The sequence below is a fragment of the Echinops telfairi genome, unplaced genomic scaffold, assembly GCF_000313985.2.
Source record: "Echinops telfairi isolate 266 unplaced genomic scaffold, ASM31398v2 ScPeMD7_7424;HRSCAF=8462, whole genome shotgun sequence".
Lineage (NCBI taxonomy): Eukaryota > Metazoa > Chordata > Mammalia > Afrosoricida > Tenrecidae > Echinops > Echinops telfairi.
Window position 1 is genome coordinate 14,704,039 of NW_022111324.1, and position 8,729 is coordinate 14,712,767.

The 8,729-nt window shown below is 38.5% G+C and overlaps 1 protein-coding gene and 1 non-coding gene across 4 annotated transcripts in view; both read left to right on the plus strand.

The window, feature by feature from the left end:
- The window catches only part of RABGAP1L (RAB GTPase activating protein 1 like), an 812,491-nt gene that overhangs the window by 44,065 nt on the left and 759,697 nt on the right, over positions 1-8,729 (plus strand). The gene's annotated exons all lie outside the window — the stretch shown is intronic.
- On the plus strand, positions 4,116-4,271 carry LOC115872525. The gene has a single exon (XR_004047921.1). It is a non-coding gene; the product is annotated as a U1 spliceosomal RNA (small nuclear RNA).

Sequence of the window (8,729 nt, forward strand, 5' to 3'; positions counted from 1 at the left end):
GTAGGACTCAAGATTTAATAGTTTAAAAGCTTGTTCTTGTTAAATAACATTTCTGGCGAATAACAGGGTCATTTTATATAGTTTTCTTACTTTTTTGGGGGTTTTGCATATACATACTCCAGTTACACTATTTTTTTAAAGATATAACCCACATTTTAAAAAGATATAAAATTCACCACTGCTGAGTATGCTGAGTATTCAGTGGTTTCTAGTATAGTCATAAGGCTATGCCCTCTTGTATAATTCCAGATGGAGCATCTGTATTTAAGCTTTTCGCTTATTTGATTAACTTAGCTCTGACTTTTTCCCCCCTACTTTGAGGAAAACCTATTTTGTCTTTGCACTTGCTTCTGGTCTCTTGGAAGGTTTTTAGGGCTCTAAGGGTTCCAGTGTAGAGTAGTTGATCATAGGGGCTTTTACGTTTCACATTAGTCACTGGCGCTCAGTACTTTCTAAGTGATTCTCAGTAACTCCTCTCGGAAAAGTGCTGCAGCAACTGCAAAGAAGTTCTTAAACATTTGAATTGTATTTCAGAGTTAGAGAAGTTGGAAAATAATACATAAAGATGTGTTCTGTCACACATAACACAACACTTCTACCTTTTCAGCTCTGTCTCCTACAGCACTCTACTTTTTCTGCTTAGTTCTGTAGTTCACTGAAACAGGCACACAGAACTCAAAGAGAATACGAATGGCTATGGGGTTTATGTGACAGATTATAATTCAGATAAGAAATGTTCAGGATATAGTTACTCAGTCGAGGCATGTTACACCGTTCTTTATGGGCTACTGGTAAGGTCCAAAGGGCATGATACTCTTCTATCAGTCTCAACCCAAAGGCACTCAGCTACAGCTCCCTGAATTAAGTGCCCAGAGGCATCCCACTCCACAAACCAGTACTCAGCTTTACTTGTTCTGTAGCCTTCAAAGTCCACGACTTTTTCTCATGCTCTGGCTCCTGGTTCTGCTGCTGCTGCTGCTTCTCTTCCACTCTTCTGCTGTCAAAGCTGTCTCCTGGATCAAAGAGGTTCGCTCCACAGGGACCTTTGGTTTCCAGATGTGCTTCACTCCTGGCTCTTGCTGGTAGTGAAATCCCCTACTTTTGCTTCTGAGATAACACACTTTATATACAGCAGGATGGCAATTATAATGAATCCTGTTAACAGGTACTTTAGCTGAATCTATCAATATCGTTGTCCACCTTTTTTTACCTAGACCCACCAGGAAAAGGTTGCTTGATGGGAGTTACAGAGACTATTAAATAATTAATTAAACTGTAGGCTGAATGTTGTTCTTTGACAGTAGAATACTTCTTTGATAACTTACTTATATACTCCTTCCTCTTGCATGCTGGTATTTTCCAACTCATAATACTATTTTAGAAGCATTTTATAAATGGCTGCAGATATTGTAAGTAATTATCTTTATTTTTAGAGATCCTCTCCTTTCCAATAATTTCAGTAAGATTTATACTGGATGTTGTGATTTTCCAACATATTTTCTTTCTCTGGCAATACAGGTAATGTATTTATATAACTGTATATGAAAGCTGATAAAAGTAAACAATAGGTTTAGAAGTTAGTTATGTTCACTTTGGTATAGGATATTTATGTACACTATTATATGTCTTGTAGTCTCTAGGAGGTACAATGGAAAGGTTAGAGGCTCTAGTCCACCAGAGGCATCTTGAAAGAAAGGCCGACAGTCTACTTCAGAAAAATCAGTCATTGAAAACCCTACAAAGCACGGTTCTTCTCTGATGCACATAGGGTTGCCATGCATCAGAATCTACTCAACCATAACTAGTTACCAGTTTTATATGTTTTAGTAGCTTGCTTTCTGAAAAAAAAAATTTCCAGTATACTGTTCTTGATTCAGACTAAACTGTAAATAACTCATTAACAGCAAAGCAGGTCTCTTTAGCTTCAACTGAAGTAAAAACTCCTTCTCTTTTTCCAATCTTTTACCTTTTCACAGACACCTAAGATCTCTTATAAGCCTCATATTTACATGCTCTGTTTTCCCTAAGAATAGCTTTTTGCTCTCCTGATGAGATGCTTTAGTTTTATTTTTCAGTTTTCTACTGATGAGATACTTTAGTTTTTTATTTAGTTTAGTATTCATTCCCAAATGATTGTCAGGAAAATGCCATATTGATTCATATAATACTTAGCACCCCTCTTTGAACAAAGGGTTAAGGTAAAAGAGATTATATAGATGATTTAGAGTTCAGTTAAATTCTGTTCCCCTGCAGCCCTACTCCCAAATTAGGACTGCTATATAATTGGGAATGAGCTAGAATAGATATTGTTGTTATTGTTAAGTACCATGGATTGCTTCTGATTCATAGCCGCCCATGTGACAGAGTAGAACTGTCCATAACGTCTTTTAGGCTGTAATTGTTATGGAAGCAGATTTCTGTCACTGAACTGCTGGGAAGGAGTGAGCCACCAACCTTTAATTTAGCAGCTGGATAGAAATGATTGTGCCACCAGGCCTTGGATGGATGCTGGAATTCATTTATTAGTTATTTGCCATTTTATGTTTAATATTTTATTTTCTATTAAAGTGTTAATTTCGTCTTTATTTCTAAGAGCTTATTATGTACCTAGAATAACAGGCATTTTGCCATGTTTTGAACTCTTACCTTTATATTTTGCTGTATGCAGAAGTCTTAAACAGTGTAGACTTAAATTTGTCTTTTTCTTTATATCTTCATACATATTTCTTCCTTAATCTGACACTACAAATATTCATAGTTTTGCATTAAAAAATTATTTAACAACAAACCAAGATAACCTGAAATTTATTTGCAGTATGGTTTTAAGTAGGGATCTATGTAATTTTAAAATTTATAGTCAATTATCCTGTCACCAGTAATACAAATAATGATTCAAACATAACACTTTTATCAGATAATACATTTTACATATACTGATAGATTCAAATTCCCTATGTAGGTACTTTGTTTTTTAAGATTTCTTAGGTCAGTATTACATAATTTTAATTCCTTTGGTTTGCTATTAGGTGAGGTATGAAGGTAAGTGGAAAAATGTTGCTATGAAAACCATATTAAACACAAGTATCAAAATATGAAACTGTGGCTTTTTCACATATCGTCCATTTAGGTCTATACCTTCGGAAGGCTGTTTCCATCTCTCTAACCCTTCCCCAAAGAGTTCCATGGTCTTTGACTTATATCAAAATACAAGTTTTGGCACCTTGAGGGATGCAAATCATGTTCCTTAAAAAAAAAAAGTTTTATTGACATATCATTCACATATCTTATACTTAAATAATTCAATCATGATTCTTTTTAATGTTATTTGAAGCTTTGGGAAAAAAAGAAGTCTTTAAGGGGCATGATCTGGGCTGTATGGAGTGTGGAGTAAGGTTTCTTAACAAATTCTTCAAGGACAGGCTGTGCTATCCTTGAAGAATAAGTAGGTGCATTGGTGTAATGTAAAGAAAATTCCTTGGCACAACTCTCCTGGCCTTTTTTTCACTGATGCCATTTTCAGTTATCTTAAACTTTCTTCCTAATAAGGTCCTGTGATTGTCCTGTGTCTGAGAAAAATTGCCAAGATTACCTCTTTGCGGTCCTCCAGAATAGTTGCTGTCGCCCTTCTGAGCTGACTCGTCTGTCTTCAATTAACTGACCCAGCAGGCCTCATTAGAAGCCACTGTTTTGACTGAAATTTTTTTTTGTCTCAAATGAGATGAAGATAGTGTATTTCTGAGAGAAGGTGTCTGTATCCATCTGATCACAGAGACTTGTATAAACATGTTTTGTTTGGAATAAATTTGTACGTGTAAAACTACTTTAGCAATACTTTTTGACTTACCTTTGTGTGTCCCCCTTTTCCCTCCAAATTTTGTTTATTATATTCCTCTGTATTTTCTTTCAAATGTGCATACTACTTGATATTTACTGAGCATTGAATATGAGTCATGAGTCAAAATCACGGGTTAACCCATGCCATCCTTAAAACAACCCAATGAAAGTGTTACATCATCATTTTACAGATGCAAACTGCAGGTAAGCTACAGAAGGGAGATTCAGATTCAGGCAAGCTGACTTTAGAGCTCATGCCTTTTTCACAAGAAAGCCTGTTAATACTTACTTGGTAGGGGAGATACCGTGATCACAAACTTGGTTTTCCCAGGGAGGGCCTCAAGCATTGCACTCTGGGTGTGCCCACTCCTGTGATTTCCCCAAATGTGTGAAACTTGACTGCATAATTTGTGATGGTTGGTGACTGCACTCACAGCTATCCTCTTGTGGGGGTGGGGGTGGGGGGCAGGGAAGAAAGCCTGTTGAATTTTTGATGGAATTAGATTTAATTTGTAAATCAAACTTTAAAGTATGTACTTATATAATCTATTTTCTGAGTTCTACTAGCTAGAAATAAGATCTTGAAGTCTCAGTAAGTTTTACTAGTTGTCATCTTTTTTGTAAGTTTTGTATACATCTTAAGTTTATTCTTAGATATTTGTATTATTGGCTGCCATAAACGGGCTCTTCTTCTTCCTCTTTGGTGGAGAGTAATGGGATCCATAGAAGTGGTCTAAAATAAAGCTATTGCTTCTCAGGACCAGGGTGACAGTGGCGATACCAGGAGGGAAGGGGGGTGTAGAAAGGGGGAACTGATCACAGGGAGCTACATATAACCTCCTCTCTGGGGGACGGGCAGCAGAGGGGTGGGTGAAGGGAGATGCCGGGCAGTGTAATATAAGATACAATAATAATTTATAAATTATCAAGGGTACATGGGGGAGAGGGGAGGGGAGGGGAAAAAAAGGAAAATGAGCTGATTCCGGGAACCCAAGAGGAAAGCGAATTTTGGGAATAATGAGGGCAACAAATGTATAAATGTGCTTTACACAATTGATCTATGTATTGTGATGAATTGTATGAGCCTCAATAAATTGATTTTTAAAAAAATAAAGCTATTGCATTGGTGCATTTTCTGTCAGTCTTGCTTAATAATAATACTGCAAATCTCTTAATAAATATATATTTAGGAAAATGTTCAAAAATTAAATATCTAATAGTAGGACAATTGGTACATGTGGAGGAGGGGTATATTCTATTTCTGGAGTTCAAAAAGTATGAAGTCTTAGATTATAGTAAAAAACTGCTTTTGGGCTAGGTTGAGCTTCTTTATAGACTCAGGTTCTAGGGGTGGCCAGGAAGTCTTTGGTGGGACCACACAGCTAACCTTGGTAGTGGTGAGCACAGTCCTTTTACTTGGTGAGCATAGGGACTACAGAGGATACCTGGCCTTTTTCCTCTAAGGGAGTAATTAATTATCTGGCAGATGATGTCACCATAGGAAATCCTTTTGCCCTGTGAATATAAATGATTGCATTTGGCACGCAAAAAGATAGTTAAGAGAGTCAGTATGTAACTTACAAAACTATGCAATAAGAAGAAGAATGAAGAAAACAATAGTCCAAAGGACTGATAATAGACTACGTTAGCCCCAGCCTCCACAACCCGGAGACCAGAAGAATTAGATGGTGCTCCGCTCCTGCTGTAGGCCATTTTGAGAGAGATCGCAATAGGAGAGTCTTGGATGGATGGGGAGAAAATGTGGAAGAATATTCAAAATAAAAATCCACTGTTATTCATCGGATAGAGACTGGGAGAACCCCTGAAGCTGTGGCCCTGGAACTGAATTCACTTTCTCTGCTCAACTTTCAGCCAGACCATAGGATAAGCCTAGAGGGTGAACTGGAGCTCTGGTGGCTTAGTGGTTAAGGAGTGCTAACCACAAGGTCAGCAGTTAGGAATCAACAGCCACTCTTCAGGAGAAATACAGGGTTTTTTACTCCTCTAAAGAGTTACAGTCTCAGAAACTCACAGGGGCAGTTCTACTCTGTCCTATAGGGTCACCATGAGGCCTCATTGACTTGATGGCGGAGTTTGGTTGTTATTTTAAGGGGATTTAAAACTAAAAAAACTCACTGGAAAAAATCTGATATTTAAACTTGTTGCAATTATTTTTTGTGGTTACCTTAGTTGTGGCTGTAAATGCAGAGTCCTTGATGACCCATGTTGGAATGGGAAAGAGAAGTGGGAGGGAATAGATTTCAGCCTTGGGTTGGGCATGGCCTTGGCATTATTTTATTAGCTGGACTTCTTGGGCTTTTTTCAGAACTCTTCCTTCTCCTCCCCTGATAATCCTGAGACAGTCCAAGGGTAAGTGCAAAACACCTTCTCAAAGTGGGAACAGGGCTGCTTCAGTAGCTGTGATCTTTTCTTCCTTGGGTGCAGTTTAGAACTAAAATCTTGGAAACTCACAGGAGCAGTTCTACCCTGTCCTTAGGGCTACCTTGAGTGAGAATTGACTCAGTGGCAGTGAGTTGTATGTTGTTGTTGATAGGGTGAATAGTAATAGCATGGAAGTATGTACTCTATGGAACAGTCAACCATTTAAGATAAAAAAAACACAAACCAACTACCATTGAGTCAATTCTGACTCACAGTGACCATGGTGGGCAGGGTGTAACTGCCCCTTAGGGTTTCTGATGCTTTTAATCTTCATAGGAGACAGCCTCATTTTTCTCCCTTAAAGCAACTGGTGAGTTTGAACTGGTGGCCTGACTTGACACACTATACCACTAGGGCTCCAAGGACAGCATTTACCCAAGGACAAAGTTCAAAAGTGTTACAAAATGAGGAGGAATGGAAATAGTAAATATAGGGAGGAATTGGGAAGCGTGCTGTTACATTTTAGGGATTGCGATCAAAGACATGAGACAAAATATGTATGAATCGTGGAATGTAAAACCAGTTTGCTCTGTAAGATTTCACTCATAAACAGTTAAAGAAATAGTTGTGAAGTGAATAATTTTCAATAATATGACCAGCAAGCACTATTTTTATTCTGAGCACTTATTATGCCCTAAGTGCTCTTATTCTTAGTTACCTATTTATCTATTTACTTATCAAATATTTGTTATTTTTAGATAGCTGTTATAAGGGATCCCTGGTGGTGTAGTGGTTATGTGTTAGACTGCAATCCACATGGCCGGCAGTTAGAAACCACCAGCAGCTCAGCAGGAGAAGGATTGAGCTTTTTACTTCTGAAAACAGTTGCAGTCTCAGAAACACACAGGGGGTCTTTATGAGTCAGCACTGATTCAATGGCAGTATTAGATCAATAGGTATCTAAGAAATTTTTCTGAAATAGTTTTAATAGTTTTTCGGTTTACAGTTTAAAATTACAGTGACAGTTTGCATAATGTTGCTGTAAAGCTATTCTGGGGAAGAAACAATGCTTTCCTATGCAGTATTCTAACTTTTTATATTTATTTTTTAAACTTTTATTTTAAGCTTAGTTTACTCCTGAGCCTTAAGTTTTTGCTTCTTTAATTTCTTCTGGGAGATCTTTTTCTTCTGTGCAACCCCCTTTTCAGGTTTAGGAATAATTTGTTCCTTTTGATTAAGGATCATTTTAATGTGGCAGGGGGAGTTCATGTATGGTTTGATCTGACCATGAGTTCTTTCAGTCTAGCAGTGCATCTTAGGGACTTTGTTCACCTGGATGTGCTCAATGACCAGAGAATCCACATCTAAACCCTTAAATTCAGCATTACTCTCTTCATTTTTAAGCATGTGCAGCCAAAATTCAGCACTCTTTTTGGGCCACCAAATCTGGTCCAAGCCCATTGTTTAGCCTGGGCACACCTACCAACTCAACCATTATAATGCCGGAAGCGCACACATACTGGTCTGCTAAGTGACATCTTTTAAATAATTGGTTGACTTTCAGATGTGCATATTCTTGATGACTTGGATAGTTTCATGGATGTTCTTAAAATGGACCTGGGATTTCAACCTTCTTGATTTGCTTGGTGTTGTGAGGTTTTCTGGTTATAGTGAGTAGGGAACCATTTTGGCATGTCACCTCAGGCCGATCCAGAAAGAGGAAGAATTGTGGGTCCTGGGAGAATTCATGGTCACTCAATTCCACTTTTTACATTTTAAGCAGTACGTGATCATCTTTGATATATTTATTGCCTCATATGTTTAATGCTTTTTAATTGCATTCATGCAGCACATATTAATTATGATATGAGTCAGTCACTATTATAGGTGGCATCAGCTCCTCATTTTCCCCTCCCTACCCATTCCCCCCTCCCTCTTGAACCCTTGATAATTTATAACTTATTATTTTGTCATTTCTTACCCTGTCCGACGTCTCTCTTCACCCACTTTTCTGTTGTCCATCCCCCAGGGAGGAGGTCACATGTAGATCCTTGTAATCGGTTCCCCCATTCCAACCAACCCTCCCTCTACCCTCCCAGTATTGCCACTCACACCACTGGTCCTGAAGGGATCATCCGACCTGGATTCCTCATGTTTCCACTTCCTATCGGTACCACTGTACATCCTCTGGTCTAGCCAGATTTGTAAGATAGAATTGGGATCATGATAGTCGTGGGTGGGGTGGGGTGAGGAAGCATTTAGGAACTAGAAGAAAGTTGTATTTTTCATCCTTGCTACATCGCACCCTGATTGGCTCGTCTCCTCTCTGAGACCCTTCTGTAAGGGGATCCCCAGTGGCCTACAAATGGGCTTTGGGTCTCCAGACCGCACTCCCCACCTCATTCTCTATGGTAAGATTTTTTGTTCTGATGATGCCTGATACCTGATCCCTTCGACATCTCGTGATCACACAGGCTGGTGTGCTTCTTCCATGTGGGCTTTGTTGCTTCTGA